The following is a 17,621-nucleotide window of genomic DNA, read 5'->3' as shown; positions in this document are numbered from 1 at the left end:
TGCCGGAGCCTCTGATATAAATAGGCACTTGGTGCCGCAGCTAAACGTCGCCTCCCTTCGCTCCCCCTCCGCCCCCCCTCCCCCACGGCCTCTCGCGTGTCGGAAGAAGGCGCGTTTGCTCTACATATATGGTGATTGTAAAGGAGGAAAGAGGCGCTTACTTCTGCAGCCCTTAAGCGAGCACGGCGCAGAACGCGCGTTTGTTCTCCGCCGTGCGTTCACTCCCCGTGAAAGCGCGCGCCCCTCGCGCCCTTTCACTCGCACATACAGCGTTCGGCGCGCGGCGACGATTTTATCTCCATTGACGTCATACGGAACCTCACGGCGACGGCGACGCCGACGGCAGAAATCTGCTTTTGAGTGTCCATATAATTGCTATCGCAATAAAAGGATATGAAATATTCGTCGCTGACGAGACAAATGTGTACGCGCCCAACGCGGTGCCTATGCATTTGTGTACGATTTTGAACGCATTTAAAAAAAATCTGTTTATGAAGAAAACAGACCCAGATATTCCAGAAGTTAACGAGTTAGCGCTGTGAAAAGAATTACCATCGAAGGACAACTGAAGATATAAAAACCGTACACATAGAGATCACGTTCAAGCGCAGTAGTCTTTCGGATAAAGTAATTGCGGCATATATAGTTTGTCTCGTGAGACCTTATTACATCCCAATATAAGAGAATCTTTAGAATGTCCGCGGTTGGGAATTTCCCGCAGACCGGCTAAGGAAAGCTGACTTGTGCGAAGTGCAAGAACAGTAACCCGTCTGGGAACTGTGACAAAATACTTGTTAAATGCCGCAATCGCAATTGTCCTCGAGGGACATACTTATGGGTCGGTGTAAATTTCAAGAAAAAAAAAGTAATTCAGTCAAAAGCGAGATACTCTAACATTACCAGAAGCACGCCGCAAACATGCAATGCATTCAGGTTGAAGTTTGGCGGACGCAGCTCGGCGGATGGCAGAGCGGCGCCTAGCGTCTACAAGTGGACAGTAGAGATTCACTGGTCGGGCCTTTCATTTTGCCCCAGAGAGCAACCATCGGCTGCTCAAATGGTCTCTGCATTCAAAGTGAGGCCCACAAAGACCGCAAGCGTAGAGGCGGATTCTACTGTAGGCTCTGTTGCGGCGTCTCCTGCCAGCGCCTTGTCTTGTCCCTCCTTCATCTTGTACGTGTTGCTGTGAGCCGTTTAGCTCAACGCAGCAACATATTTGAGTTCCTGTCTTGCTGTCTAACATTTGGCGCTTTTGTACAAGATATTTGAACAGCAACTAGCCGAATCACTTACGTTACTGAGCTTCATAGAAGCACGGTTGTGCTGACGTTTGGACGCACACACTTGGCCTACAAATTCATCCTGCGTAATGAACGACCGAAGTGCTAGTAAATTTTTTAACAGCGGAGCTGTTGAAGCCGACCGTTAGTCCATGCACAGGGAACAGAAATTGTGGGCCGATCCTGACGGTTGTGTATAGAAAGGATCCAAGCGCGATAGGTGTTTAAGTTCGAGGATGATCCGTCGAGTGTTTCTTTAGCCTAGCGCCACTAGTACAACCTACGCTAATTTTTTTTTATCTCTTGTCCCTATCTAGAGCCAGAATGGAAATACATTTTTCACCGCTTCTACGGTAAACAAACAAAACATTTATGGGGCACTATTCATCGCAGACGAGCGAAAAATAGTTACCATGCTTTTTTTAAAACTGGAAATCTTGCACAATCTTTAAGATCCTAATGGTCCCTAAGGAATGAGAATTATTTAAAAATTATCGTTGAATTTGGTTTTGGCTTAGACCTTGCGCTTGGCGCTGGCCTTAAATGCCTTTGCGCCAGAAAAACACGACAGAATAACATAAATTGTACTATGTGAGGTTGTGCTGTCTTACTTGTATAATAAAGGAGCATTCCTGGTGGATCGAACGTCGTTCTAGAAGAAAGAACCCCCTTGAGCTGAACAGTCTTGCTCTCTCTAGAAAATAATGATGGGATATTGGAAGGTAAAGCTGAAATGGACAAACACTGCATAAAAAGTCTTATATACATGTGTGAAACACTTACTTTGTGCCCGAGTCGTAGTGAGATCTTTGGAAAAATGTGTACATTCCAGTGACATTTTCCCTGACGTCTACTTGACAAAAAAGGCCAGATCCTGCTTTGTCCGCTGTATCAACGGTCCATATTGCCTCGGTTGTGTTCCAAAACTGCGGCAAAATGGACCATAATGATCAATATACCGTTACAATTTAAGTTCAGCAGGGGATGCACTTTCCAAGAAAATACTACACAGAAGTATGTACGTTTGCTAGCACATGCAAATTCTATAAAAGAGCACAAGTTAACTTGATAAGTATAGAGGACAGGTAAATGCAGGGATAGCATGCATAAGTACAGGGATCACACGACTTGCAACCGTTTGGCAATATCCATGTTAAAGTTTGCGACAAAAACTTGGAGTACGCTTAAGCTTCGGCTTAAGAGCGGAACGCGATAGCGTTATTGGACGCCCTTAATGCCGACACCGACACCATATTTTCTGCGACATGGGGCCCAATCAAAATTTAGAAAGGCTCGGTTTTAAATATTCGCCTCATTGTTGCCTAGAACCAATGTACAGCGAAACACCATCAGAATTGTAGGACGCTTAAGCTTCGCCTGTAAAAGTGGAACGCGATAGCATTCAAAGATCCCTGGCTGCTTATCAGTCTTTTTTCTCGTACTTTCAAATTACAATCCGACGCTATCACGTCTGTAGGTTGTGTTTAAGCCTTACTTTACGATTTTTCTGAGGGATTTTACTTTGAGAAATTCAATTTTTGTTCACCAACTACTTATGCCACGTGGAGGGCCTGTGTGGTCGGGGTGGTTAGGGATGATGTCGTTCGGCATGATTATTTGTCCGAGACGCCGATGCTTAACGCCGAGGCCGACACCGACGCCGAGGCCGACGCCGGATTTTCTGCGACACGGGGCTTTAACGCTATCGCGTTAAAATGCATTCCGTCAAGACAGCGTTGTCAAAAACAGAGCCATTGCGTTGTATAATAGAGACCTTATATTCTAAATGCAGCAACACTGTGCCACCTTTGGCGGCGGACGCAGGGCCTATTGTTTAAGGGCAGTGTTTATTATTATACAGGGTGAGAAATTTTGTTTTACGGAATTTGTAAAACTCACGTGCTGCAAAGAACATAATTCTAGTCCTTGAGCTGGATTATTCAGAAAGGTGGACATTACTTTTCCGCAAAATCGAAACACATATATTCAAATTATTAACATAAATTCACTAATTAACTTCTTAATTAGTTACTTAACGGCACATATGCCAATATATGATTCTACCTGGTGAGTTTGCAAGGCGTAACCACTTGCATGAATATCCAGAATGGCACCAGTTGTGATATGTGCGCCATGAAACTGGCCGTAAAAATGCGTGGTTATTCCACTTAATTTTTTAGGGGCGAAGCTCCTTATGGCGGCACCCGTACCGTCCCCGTCGTAGTAGTAGTAGTGGTGTGTAACCAGTCTGAGAAAAATGAGAAAAAAATTCCGAAGTTGTGTCCGTAGCGCGGAATCGAACCAGGGACCCCTCGCTTCCGAGCGCGTGGCGTTAGCCCACTACGCCACGAAGCGGACATGGACAAACGCACCACGATGGCTATAAATACCCAACATAAACGAAAGGCCGCGTTTCTAGCGCGTTTCTAACGCGTTTGTGCTAGCGCGTTACGGCCCGTGTAAGAAGCTGGTGTAAGACGCTGTGGCCTCTCCACCTTACCTTCAACGCGTTTCGAACGCGCTGCCCAAAGCGGTGGCAAGTCAAGTTGAAGTCGAGGAGCGTTTATGAATACGGGGGGTATACTCTCTCAGCAGTCATGTGATGGCGTCGGCAAACGCGGTGCACGTTCCGGCATGTGTAAATGGCTGCGTAAGACGCTGTGGCCGCTCCCCCTTACTAGAGAGTACTGCACGTTTCTAACGCGTTTGTGCTAGCGTCCCCTTAAGCGGGAGATCCGATGATTCCCTCCGGAGCTTCGCCCACTCATCATCATTCACCTCGTGAATCTGCTGTCATTTTTTTACAAAACGCTCCTTTATGCGATGAAACATGAAAGCTAGCGGATGGCCATGTATTTCGTCTCACACTTTGGAAAATAATATTTCAAAACTAGTGTCATGGTAGAAATTCCTTTCACGTGAATACATCTTGCAAACTCACCAGCTATAATAAGCAATTATTTAAGAAGGTAACTAGTGAGTTTTCGTTAATTAGATTAAGATGTGTAATAATAACGTCTTTGAATTATCCAGATCAAGGACAAAACCTATGCAATCTGCCATAGGCAACCTTTTCCAAATTCCGTACAGTTGCAAAACATCACCCCGTATACCTAACCATGAGAGAGAGAGAGAGATAAATGAAATGCGAAAGACAGGGAGGTTAACCGGAAGGTAAATATCCAGTTTGCTATCCTACACTGGGGAAGGGGTAAGGGGAGACAGAAAGATAAAGAAAAATGCACAGATTTAACCTAACCATCTGACACCTAACCATTAAAATTCAGGATAACCAGGGCAAAAATAAAATGCTTTATGATCGATTTATTAGTCACCTCTGTGTTATTACTCTTCTAATTGTGAGTCCGCGAATGCGGTCTGATAAAAAAATACGATGTACTGTATTTTGTCATATACATGCCGCATTTTGGCTTCCTGATAAAAACATGTACTTAAAGCCTTCACATCGACAGAAAAATAAGTCTGATTACGCCGGAAGTGTTACGACAAGAGCGTTGTCGCAAACCGCACGTATATAAATTCATAATAATTAGATAGGAATATCTGACGCTAGTGTTTGTCAAGCACTGCCAGCAAGTTGTTATTCAGGGATTTCTGAAGAATGCATGAACTTCTGAAATTAATCACCTTGTTGCTTCTAGGGAGATTCATAAAGGTAAATTTTCTGTAGAAACGTTTCTTGCAGCAATGATTTGGTTCATTTAGCCTTGGTTTTTATGAACGCAGAATTTAAACTATCGATAGATTGGAACTACATTAAGCGCAGAATTTAAACTACACAAGCGCTGGATTGGAACTACATCAGAGCTACAATAATCGCTGAATTTGAGCAGAATTAGAGGTATATTAAGCGCGAATTTTTGTCTATACGCGGACACGATTCTGGGAGAACGAGCCCTTAACAGCTTCGCTGTAAAAAGCCCTGACTGCTTCTCACGCTTCCCGGTAACTGCAGCTTATGTAACCGTAATGTTTACCGGCAAAAGCTGGCGGCGAACGCTATACACGAAAGCGAGCTTTCTGTTGGAAACGCGGCCTCTTGCGTGGGCTGATCTTCTGTTATTGTTTCTCGCGTTTATTATTTCAGTTTGAGACGTTTAAAAATAAAACGCATGCGCTGTCGGTGTTTTGTTTCACGACGTTTGTTTTTGCGCTGTCATTCTCAAGTTGCCGAGGAGTAACTTTTTAAATAATGCAAGACAAGGTATGAGCAACTTTAGTGATCAACTTTAGTGCCGTATAGAAAAGTTTTCGCACACGGGACGCCTACGCCCGTTACGACGCCGACGCCGGATTTTAACACGATAGGGTTAAGGGCCCCGTGTCGCAGAAAATCCGGCGTCAGCGTTAATAATCATCGGCGTCTGGCGGAAATAATAATCATGCCTAGCCACATCATCCCGAACCACCCCGACCACACGGGCCCTCCGCGTGGCGCAAGGCGTTAGTGAAAAAAAAATTTTTTTTTAGTTAAGGGGTTTTACGTGCCAAAACCAGTTCTGATTATGAGGCCTGTCGTAATGGGGGACTCCGGAAATTTGGACCACCTGGGGTTCTTTAACGTGCACCTAAATCTAAGTACACGGGTGTTTTCGCATTTCGCCCCCATCGAAATGCGGCCGCCGTGGCCGGGATTCGATCCTGCGACCTCGTGCTCACCAGGCCAACACCATAGCCACTGAGCAACCACGGCGGGTCAGTGAACAAAAATTGAATTTCTCAAAGTAACATCCGTCGGAAAAGTCGTAAAGTACGACTTAACCACAACCTACAGGCATGATAGCGTCGGACTGTAATTTGAATGTACGAGAAAAAAGCGTGATACGCAGTCAGAGATCTTTGAATGCTATCGCGTTCCACTCTTAAAGGAGAAGCTTAAGCGTGCTCCAATTCTGATGGTGTTTCGCTGTACTTTCGTTCTAGGCAACATTGAGGGAATGTAGGAAACCGAGCCTTTCTAAATTTTCGACACGCGCGCGTCTCGGGACAACAGCAAACAATAAAATACAAGGTCCGAGGGCCTTCACATTTTGATATAAGACGGCTTAAATTGCTCCTGTAAACTTGTCTTCCCAGCAATGCATTTGTGTTCAAAAGTGAAGCCGACTTTAAGGGGATCAGTGTAAGTTTGGTCTTTCTAAGCTGGCTTTCCCACGTTGGGTGTTGCAGTGAAGCCTACTCATAAAGAGAAATGTGATGCGACCGGATCCCGATAATGCTATCGCGTTCAACTCGTAGCGAAGCTTAAACGTCCTCTAATTTTTCTGCAACACGGGGCTCTTAACGCTTTCGCATTAATGAGTAACAACACATTCGAATGAGAGTGTCAAGTAATTTAATGTATGTCTCTTCAACGCGCAGGCTTTCGCCCCCTTTGGCGTATGCTAAAAAGACTGTCAACGTTTGCATGACGGCTATCGTTGAAGAGCGACACATATGCACATACTTTCGTATACTCAATGACCCAAGTTGGTTCGACGGTTGGTTTCGACCCCCGTTTTTTTCAAGACAGCAGCCCTATTCGCTACCCATTCAACCATGGACTAGCCAGTGACCCAGGTAAGCGGGAAACCTTATACATACGTACATACATATACACATACATACATCGAATTCGAAGTCTCCAGACCTACGTCGGACGCACGCGCGAACTATCCAGTTTGTCGCCTGAAAGCATCTCTGATTACCATGCTGAGGACCCTGGTTCACTTCCTCGTTTCACAATATTGATTTAATTTTTTTTTGCTTTTTTTCTTTGTTGCGGCGGTTCTTGGCGAAAGCCTTTTCGCTACTTAGATCTGATAATGGAAAATGAGAACAAGCAGCGAGGCCGCGCGGCTGCTGATTGCATCGTCAGACCGTGGGGTATGAGCATGTTTATTTCGCTCTTTCTACACTACATTTATCCTGATATATTTATGTGTGTTGGGCATGTCAGAACGACGCAATTAACTGTTTCTCTATCATGGGGAAAATAGGCGTTTTTTGTATTTTACGGCAGGTGTTTTTTTTCTGTAGCAGCTAGTTCACTCAATATTTAATGTAATACATAAACAGAAAGCAAAGTGAATGCACTATTCACACATAAAAGTTCTTATTAACGAGATGTATGTCATAAAAAAGATAAATTTTTCAATTTTATCGCACAATCTTGACTTTATCAAAGTTTGTAAAGACACGCTTGTATCTACTAAGAAAAAAAAACGTTATGAAAATTATGAGACGTACAAAAAGCATAGCCTTCTATTAGGCACCATATCCGAAAAAATTGAGATTTCTCATTGAACAGGTTTATCGCTACAAAAATTTTATTGCAAGCACTTCAGTTGGGCGTGCCGGGCTGCGGCCGCTGATGTTTCGGGCTGGTTTGCGTCGTCGTCGCTTTCAGACTCAAAGCCCGACGAAAGTCAGCGTCCTCTGACAGGCTGCCATTCGATGCATCGATAAGATCAGCCGCAGAGACAGCGGAATCGCGATATCTGCGATGTCGCGAAGCGATATCGTGAAGGGCCGGACATTTTTGCGTTCTGCTTTGACGATCGCGAAACTTCGGAGTTGTTTATCACCGCTTGGGGGGAAAAAGCGAACTGCTTAGAAAAAAAAATATAGTCTCTCCTCTTTCACGTCCGATGGCTGTAGTGTGTCCGTGAGGTCTCGAAAGCGGCGTTTCGAAGGGTGCGACTGTTTTCACAACAAATTCGTGCAGGCGCGGGGCCTCGCCTCGATGACGTGGACTCGCCTCGATGACGTATCATCATTTTATTTTTTTTTACTCTGTTTGGCGGCGCGGTCGGTGTGCGGCGCTTCAGTTCGGATGAGCTCATTCCACGTGAGCGAGAAGTTGGCGCGCGCATCATATTCGCGGCGTGCGTCGTTTTGTTTCGTTTGTGAAAGCGCGGAATGCAACGATGAGCGAGCCTCCTGACCGACAGAAGGTTATCGAAAAGTACCTCCAAGGGTTACATCATCATGAAGACGGCTACTCCCATGGTTACCTGAAGTCAGACGATGAGCTTAAGCTTTTTGAGAGGTCCTTGGCTGCCGTCAACGAGAGGTATGCTGTGCGGACATCAAGAGACCTGAACAAGCCGTCTAAATGTAAGGATGTATCGACTGCTCCTTAATGTTTCGCTCTGCGTGTAATTTATCATTGAAAACGCAGTAGTAATTTTAACCAGGGACTGAACCCGGCAGAACGACTTCTTTTCATTTGCGGTTAGGGCGCAACACTAGACATTTGATTTATCTTGATTCGCCTTTTTGAAGATCGGGTTATTATTCTGGTTACCGGTTCAGAGTTCCCCTGGCACCGATTTATTTCGGTTTGAGTAAAGTATTGTTCTGATTACCGGCGACATGACCCGATCCTAAGAAATTTTGATAAACGTAAAAATAACTGAACTGTTATTTTACGGTTTCAGTCATGATTAGAACCGCGCATGCAAGCTAATTGTGACTTTAAAGAATGAGAAAGTCTGCCCCTAGGCCCTGAGTGTGCCCTGGACACCATATGATTGCATGATCTTCTTGGAGTGCGTCGCCTATGATTCTTAGCGCGATTCGTGGCAATCTGCCTCGCATGTACTACATTGTGCTTGCTGCTTGAGAGTCGGATATATCCAGTGCCAAGTGCTCGGCGTATGTCGCTATGTTTGATTGCCATCGCGATTGCTGAGGCTTCAGTAGTTGCTGTCCATGTTGTGTTTATTGAGGCCGTTATATAGGCTCTTTTTCGCTGCGTGTTGCGAACTGCTACTATGACGTGTCCACTGGTTGTCCGAGCGCGGTCCGTGTGTTGAACTTCTTGATTGTTCCTAAAGCGTTTGATAAGTTGCTTGGCTCGGGCTTGTCTTCTGCCTTTGTGGTATTCGGGATTCATGTTCTTTGGTATCGGTGTGGATTGTATTGGCTTTCTTATGGGGCTTGGGATCTGTTGAATTCGGTCACTGCAATACTGCGGTCTCACCGGGTATCACCGGGTCGGTAGTTGTCCTACTTCTGTGAGACATAGGCATTCCGTCTGATTTATCAAAACTGCTGTCTTGAGCACTTCAAAGGTGTTGTAAACTCCTGTGTCGTGCAGTCTCTCATCTGAGGTGTTTACCGGTAACCCTAGTGCCGCTTGGTACGCGCCCCGTATGATCTGATCCAGCATATTGGTTTCTGTGCGATTTAAGTTTTGATAGTGTAGAGCGTATGTTATCCTGCTGATAATAAAAGCATGAATGAGTCGTATTCTTTCGCTTTCGTGCAGCCCTCTCCCCTTCTTTGTGATTCTTCCGATTAGTCTTGCTATTTGCTTCATTGTAGTTTTCAGGGTCGCGATAATGTGATCCGCTCGCCTGTTGCTTTGGATCCAGAGGCCCAAGACACGAATCTTAGTCCTTTCTGGAAGCGTGCTGTTTTCTAATTGGAGGCGCAGGTTTTGTCTGTTACGGTAGTTTCATCCATGGACTCTGATCCATTCGGACTTTTCTGGTGCACAGGCCGTGCCGTATTCTGCCACGAAGTGTTGGACAGTGTTGAAGGCTTCTTGCAGGGTGCTTTCTTTGTGGCCTAACGAGCCTTTGTGCATCCATAAAGTGATATCGGCAACAACGGGGACGAATTACAGAAATGATTGAGGACCGTAACCGAGAAAGTGTAAGAGTGGGGTTGAAGATTAACATGCAGAAGACAAAAAAAATATTATATAGCCTGGCAAGGGAACAAGAATTGAGGATCGCCAGTCAGCCTCTAAAGTCTGCAAAGGAGTACGTTTATCTTGGCAAATTACTCACAGGGGACCCTGATCATGGGAAAGAAATTTACAGAAGAATAAAATTGGGTTGGAGCGCATATAACCGGCATAGCCAAATCCTGACTGGGAGCTTACCACTGTCGTTGAAAAGCAAAGTGTACAATCATTGCATTCTACCGGTGTTAACATATGGGCCAGAAACTTGGAGGTTAACAGTGAAGCTCGAGAACAAGTTAAGGACCGCACAAAGAACGATCGAACGAAAAATGTTAGGCCTAACGTTAAGAGACATGATGAGAGCGGTGCGGATCAGAGAACAAACGGGGATAGCCGATATTCTAGTCAATATTATGCGAAAAAAAATGGAGCTGGGCAGGCCATGTAATGCGTAGGATGGATAACGGGCGGACCATTCGAGTTACAGAATTGATACCAAGAGAAGGGAAGCGCAGTCGAGGACGGCAGAAAATTAGGTGGGGTGATGAAGTTAGGAAATCTGCAGGCGCAAGTTGGAATCAGCTAGCGCAAGATGGGGGTAATTGGAGATCACAGGGAGAGGCCTTCGACCTGCAGTGGACATAAATAATTGGCTGATAATGAGAATAATGAAAGCGATATCATCTGCATAAAGCGCGAATTTGAGGTCTTGGATTTGATGTCACCTTCTTGCTAAATTGTTCATGCGAATGTTAAACAATAATGGCGAGAGTATAGCTCCCCGTGGAGTTCCTTTGTCGGGGAGATTTAGCTTGGGTGATCGTATATCTTCCAATCCTATCGTGGCAGTCCTGCCAGTTAGGAAGGATTTGACGTAGTCAAAAGTTTTCTTTCCACACCCCATTTTTTTCTAGTGCCTCTGTGATGAGCTTATGAGACATAGTGTCGAATGCGCTGTTTAGGTCTAACGCCACCACTATGTTTTCTTCTCCGGTTGCCACGCTGTTAATTACTTCCTCTCTGAGTCTAAGAAAAAACATCCTGTGTCTCAAGATGTTTGCGGAAGCCATACATGTACAGCGACAGGAGGTTGTGCCTTTCTATATAATCGGTTAAACTGGTGAGTATCACTTTTTCAAACAGCTTCTCGAGACATGACGTAAGTGAGATTGGTCTCAGGTTTTGAACAGTTTTGTTTTCCCGGTTTAGGGATAAGCACTACGGTTGCTTACTTCCATTGCTGTGGAATCCTACCAGTTTCCCATATGTCCTTGTTGAAGTAGTCGACTAGTCGTACGAGTTGCTCATTGCTGAGATTGCGAAGCATTGCATTGGTGATGCCGTCCTCTCCGGGTGCTGTGTTTCGTCTGATGTCCTGTGCCGCTGCGTATAGTTCCGCAACCGTAACGGGGGCATCTAGAGGATCGTTTGTTGGCCTTTTGTAGCTGAGAGGTTCGACGCTATCACCCCCTGTTTTGATGTACTTGTCCCTGAGTACTTGTCCCTGAGGGTCAGTGTATCGGTGTTACTTTTGTATTAACCTACTAGAGTGCGTATTGTTCCTGCTGTTGCCAGTTTTTGTCGAGTACGGGTCTATCATGCTACGTAAGATAGCCCATGTTTTAGCGGTGGATAGCGTCCCTCTCAGTCAATCGCAAAATTGAAGCCAATTTTCCGCTTGCAGCTGTCTCGCATACTCATTTGCTTGTTCCGTTACGGCTGCTATTCTTGCCCTAAGTTTTCTGTTCAGTCTGGTTTTTCGAGCACTTGGTTAAGCTGCGCATTGCCTTCCACAGGTGCATGAGGTGTGGGTTTTCGCGGTAATTGATATGTTTCTTGTTGTGGCTTTGTACGCGACTTTGAGTTCCTTTGCCCAGTCCTCGGCTGTGTTGGCGGGTGTTGTGGACATTGAATATTTTCTGTACGCCGTTCAGTTAGTAACTTTGGCCTGCTTTAGTGGGCGTTTTAGCCGGGGTGTGGCCATTGAATAGCTAATAATATAGTGGTCACTACCCAGATTTTCGTCTAAATTCCTCCACTGTCCATCCGCTATGTTTAGACTGAAGATTAGGTCGGGGTAGGTGTCCCCGCACACGCCATTTGCTAGTCTAGTGGGTGTTAGTGGGAGGGTTACTAGCTCTAGATCATATTATTGCGATAGCAATTATATGGACACTTCAACGGGATTTCTGCCGTCGGCGTCGTCGTCGCCGTCGTCGTCGCCGTCGCCGTCAGGTTCCGTATAGATTCCAAGGGCAATAAAATCGTCGCCGCGCGCCGTACCAGTAAAAGCGCGCGGGGGACGCGCGCTATCACGGAGAGCCAACGCACGGCGGAAAGCCAACGCGATTGTCGCCCAAAAGGCCGTGGGGGTATGGGGGGGGGGGAGGGACGGGGGGCGACGCTGTGCTACGGCACCAAATGCTTATCTTGCAACCCAGCGCAAGGAGAACTGGCAACGCAATCTCCCACGCGAAAGCAAAAAAAAAAAAAGCGGGGAGGCAGCGCGGGAGGGAGGGGGGGAGCAGCTTCTACTCTGCCAACAAATACGCTTGCACTGGCTGTGGTGGCCGCGCCCGCACCGTCTCTTTATCTCCACCACGGCCGGGCTCGATGGCGCGCGCACTTGCTTCTTCAGAAGCGAGCGAGCGCGCGCGCCAGTCGAGCCCGGCGGTGTCTCCACACGGCTCTGACCTTTATGCGCTGTCCATTCGCCGCTCAGTTTCCGTTGAAGCGATAGACCGCACGATTCTTCGGCCGCTGCAGCGGCCGCGCCAGCGTTTTGACAGTCGTTGTCTGCGGTCATTCAGTGTGATCTATTCATGTTTGCTTGTGCGCGATGACACCACGCTTGTCAATTGAGTTAGAAAGCGAATGTGTCCAAGTTTATGCGGCCGATAAAACTACTCTACTATCCCTACTCCGAATAGCTCTCTACCAATTTGCTATCGCAATTGATGCTTCGCCTTTCGGGCGAAACTGCGACATTTTTTTGTCTGTAATTTCTACTAGGCCTTTGGGTGTATCTCGTCAGTATACCCAACGATGTGGGGAGCGTTGAATTCGCCTAGGACTATAAATTTGTCTTTTCCTTCTAGGTGGCCGAGTGCGTACTCAAGAATTGCCGCAAAGTCTGGTCGACGTTCCTCAGAAGGGCTGTATATGTTGCAAATAAGGTCTTTGCTCTCCCTTTCTTCGTTGTGTGTATTTCAATCATTTGATGCTCTGTTGTGCATTGAGGGGCATAGTGTGCGCTCACCGATATCCCTTTGTGCACTAATGTCGCAACCTGCGGGTATTGCTGATTCGTAACAGTCTAGTAATCCCTCAGCTTGACTGTACCCTTCCCTATTTCTTGGAGGCATATAATATCAGGTTTGCTGACGGCCGAATAGATGTGTGTCTCTAGCGCTGCAGCGCTCTTCTTTGGAAAGAGTGGCAGTTCCAGTGCCATATCTCAGCGGTGTCTGCGGTTCTGGGCGTTTTACTGGCCAGTGTTGATCACACTTTCGACGTCCGTCGAGTCCGACATTATACAATTCTTGGCTTTTCTCGCCGACGGTGCGTTGGGGTTGCTATTCGCTCTTTTAAACAGTGGCCCTTGTCGGGCTAGCGTTTCTTCTACGTATCCCCTAAGTCGCTGTAAATAAGCGTATAATTGTTGTTGGAAGTTCTGGATGCTTTGCATCTGTTGTACTAGGAGTTGTAGTGTTTTGTTCATAGAGGACATCGCTTTCGAGTGTTCTTGTTGTTGCGACGCATGCGTGGGCTTTACTTATGCTGCCTTAGCTGTGAGTTGGCTTTTAAGTGTGGCGATTTCCAGCCTAAGTTCTTCTAAACTTAGCTTGAGTTGTTTGTTTTCGAATACAATTTTTTGTATTCTGGGTTGGATGTTATGCGAGCCGTGGAAGAAACCTTCCCCGCCCAGCTCACCTTGTTCTTGGTGGGTCCCTTCCTCCTTGTTGGAGTGGGAGATCTTTGCCTGGACCCTGTAACAGTGGGTTGACGTTTGGAAGTGGGGTGGTCTGAAGAGTCAGAGTCCTTATCTCGTCTTCTTCGTCGCTCTCTTGATCCAGATCGCTGTCGTCGTGGTGACGCCGCTTGTAGGCCTTCCTGTCCTTTTATTTGTGCCAGCCGTCGTCGTCCGTGTCGTACCAGCGGTGGTGGAGATTCCTTGATCGGAGCTTTGGATATTCTGGATGATGATTTCCTTGGCGTTTTGTTGTTCTGATGCGGCTGTTTGAACGGTTTCTTGCAGTCCTTCGAGCCGGCAAGATGATCTCCACAAGTGGAGCAGGCGAGTTTACATTCGTGCTCCGGCTCTGGCCGGAGCACGAATGCCGCATCTGTTGTGCAGCATCTGTTGCATACTGAGGTATGAGGTTGAGGGCACACGTCCGTCCTGTGGCCTGTTTGGATGCACGCGTTGCAGAATTGTACGGTATTCTTGAATGGGTAACAGGGCATTTCTCCTCCCATGTAGTAGACAAAGCGTGGTATCATGGGGCCATAGAAAGTAATCACCGCTGTCTTTCATTCCCGAGCCTGCGCGCTCGTACTATCTTCTCTCCTTGCGTTTGGATGCGCAGGTTGGCTTGGAGTGTTTGCTGACTCGTATGCGGTGACAATCCGTGCTCTACGCCTTTCTTTGTCTCTTCTCCGGCCGTCACGTAAGCCTTTACAGCGTGTTGTTTTCCGTTGATAACGAGCGTCGTTATCTTCCTGACTATATCTGCTACCTCTTGTTTGGGGATAGATATGATAAAGATGTTTGATCCTGGCTTTAGTCGTAAAAGGAAGTGTTCCCCTCTCACCTTCTTTTCTGTGGCCATGATGGCCGCTTCGGAGATCTGCGGTGCCGTCAAGTCTTTGATTGGTAGCCCTTGATGTGGTCGGATTATTATTTTGAAGTCTTCCTTTCGTAACGGGGGTAGTCTGTTGGCTCGTGACTTTTTCTTCAACGTTGGTTTCTTGGTTGGTCCGAGGTGCTGGCTCGACTAGTCGTAGCCACGCCTTGCTCCCATGGTTTTCCAGCTCTTTAGAGAGACTTCATCTGGCGAATGGCTAATACTGTTTGCAAGTCTCCTTTGTCGTCCTCCTGCTCGATGCGTGTGGCGGGCGTATCGGTGTCGTGTAGGATGATGCCATCCCTTCGTCGGTGTCTTGGCACTCCATTTGCTCCCGGTCCAAGTCCGAGAGCGTCACTTGTGCTTTTAGTAGTTCGAGCGAGCTTATAGCTTCAGTGTATCTTGGTTTAGGCTCGTTCGTCGTAGCGTTCGCCACCGTCGGCGTCGCAGCTCTGACTGTAGCCGGCGTCGCCATCTGTCGCGGCAGCGCGCCCGGCGTCTTCCGCGCAGCAGCCGACGCCGTAATCGGCCTAAGTGTTAGCAATCCGCACTCGCGTGGCGGGCACGTCCTGGCTCGTATTTACGAAAAGGCGAATAGCTCACCGGCAACAGTGATGTGCACAGAGTCCTTAGATGTTCCCAAATCACGTGCCTCACACGAAATTCAGCACATCGTAGGAACAACTGGTCAAAAGATGGCAAATCGCGGAGCTCCATGCAGAGCCAACTGCTCTGCTCGGCTCCACCTAGGCGTCTTTCGTCTAGGTGCCTGATCTTCGACTTCCATTGCTGGCTCTACTGTTTTCGTTAAGACCTCAATACCCCTTGTTATGCTGCCTTCATGCGCCTATGGCAACGCCTTACATTTCTCCTCGAGGAGTCGCTTGAATAAGCGACGCTCTTCCTCTGACTGCTAGAATTACCTGACGTGTACGTCCTGCTAAGCGCCGAAGTACAGAATATGATGCGTATTTTCGACATTGTTTTCCCTTACATTACTAATAAGTTACTCAAATGAACAAAATATTGCGGTAAGTTCGCTTACCCTTTTGAGGTCGGTAGTGTTACAACCATCACGCAGGTCTTTGATTTGAAACACGTATGCTTTCTTAACGCTCAAGACAACGAGCATGAGGGCTGTACAAAATCTGAATGCTAGCATAGTTGCTCGAGAAAGTCTTTGATATTGCTTCCAAAGCAGCTACACCGTTTTAAAGGTTTTTTCCAGTATCTTATTGCTTCTAAGAGCCGTAACGAAAAAAAGTTAACGAAAGTTCAAGAGTTGTGGGCTTTTAAGGTTATCTGCTGAAGCAGCAGAGTTGATTGAATATGTCGACCTGCTATTTCATGAGAATCCAAGATGAAATGTTAAAATTACTAGCTCGGCAGCTGGGAGTCTCTTATTTCTCATGCGCACATTTTCTTCACTTTCTTCAGCGGCTCTACAGCCTTCCACTCTCTGAAAATAAAATAGAAATTACGTACAACGAAGCGTTCTGTTCGAATGTCACCATTCCTGAAATGAACGCCATGTACAGTGAAACGCCTTTTTAACGAAGTCCTCAGAACCTCAAAAAGTGTTCGTTATGAAATCGCGTACAACGAAGCGTTCTATTCGAAGGTCGCCATTCCTGAAATGAAGTGAAACGCCTTTTTAACGAAGCCCTCGGAACCTCAAAAAGTGTTCGTTATACCGCTCACCCCCTTGTAAACGCAGCGAACCGTGCTGCTTACAATAGAGCATGGTGAGCGCGTTGAACCTAAGGATCACACTTAGTTTAATAAGTAGCTATTTAATGTGCACTCTTCGTCTGAGAGAACGTGCGACTTCGGCCATCCTTACTGCACCGAGACTCGCAGCATGTTATGCGGCAAAAGACAGGAGCTACGCCAATTAAAGCTGCAGATCCTCGAATGCCGCTATCGTCTCCCTTCTCGCCAAAGTTATTGGTTCGTTTACAGGATCTTCACCACTGTTGCATCCGTTGACATTCATGTTCTTTCAGCTTTATATGCCTTTATAAGGCGTTGCGCTGCTGAGCACGAGATTGCGGGATCGAATACCGGCCTTGGCGGCAGCATTTCGATGGAGGCGAAATGCAAAAACGGCCGTGTGCTTGCGTTGTGGTGCACGTTAAAGAACCCCAGGTGGTCAAAATTAATCCGGAGCCCTTCACGACGGCGTGCCTCATAATCAGAACTGGTTTTGGCACGTAAAACCCCAGAGAGAAGAAGACGTATTGGTCAGCCCTTGCACCCAGTAATGCGTTACGGCAAGCAGCGCACGAGTTAAGCGATTGCTGGAGTAGTGCAGCAGGACTACTTCTGACATAGGCACGCTCGTGAAGTGCGTCGCTAGCGCTGACGTTAGTGGCAGTGCAGAGCGCACCTTGGTGATGTCTGCGGAGGGCAGTGCCGGCACCGCAACGCAGCGTTCATTGTGAAGCTGCAAACCAGCCATCGGGGACGCCTAAATTGGGTCGTTATACAGGTACGCTTGCTGTGGTGATCTTCAATGTAGATGCGTTCACAAGTACATATAAAACATACGAATTCCACCTGGTCATAATCATTCCATTTTTATACAAGTGATTTCGCTGTAGGGGGTTTCCTTGTGGAGGCGTTTGACTGGAATAACATTTCCTGGAATACTGTGCGATATTTCGTTTCCGTAGAATAAAACGATAGATTATTAGTTGCTTTAGATATATGGCAATAACTCCGCTCGCAATCGTCTATGAAAACCACTATACTGTACACGAAAACTCATATTTGTCTATTAAACGCAGAAGTTTA

The 17,621-nt window shown here is 46.7% G+C and overlaps 1 long non-coding RNA gene across 1 annotated transcript; it reads right to left on the bottom strand.

Annotated features, from left to right (window-relative positions):
• Positions 1 to 1,886: 1,886 nt before the first annotated feature.
• On the bottom strand, positions 1,887 to 16,046 carry LOC119435386 (uncharacterized). Its single transcript, XR_005188828.2, has 3 exons — positions 15,871 to 16,046; positions 2,064 to 2,206; positions 1,887 to 1,974 (listed from the first exon to the last, which is right to left on the bottom strand). It is a non-coding gene; the product is annotated as an uncharacterized LOC119435386 (long non-coding RNA).
• Positions 16,047 to 17,621: the final 1,575 nt, after the last annotated feature.

This window comes from Dermacentor silvarum, unplaced genomic scaffold, assembly GCF_013339745.2.
Source record: "Dermacentor silvarum isolate Dsil-2018 unplaced genomic scaffold, BIME_Dsil_1.4 Seq669, whole genome shotgun sequence".
In the NCBI taxonomy this organism is placed as follows: domain Eukaryota; kingdom Metazoa; phylum Arthropoda; class Arachnida; order Ixodida; family Ixodidae; genus Dermacentor; species Dermacentor silvarum.
Note: the sequence above shows the minus strand (reverse complement) of the source record. Positions and strands in the feature narration are given on the sequence as shown.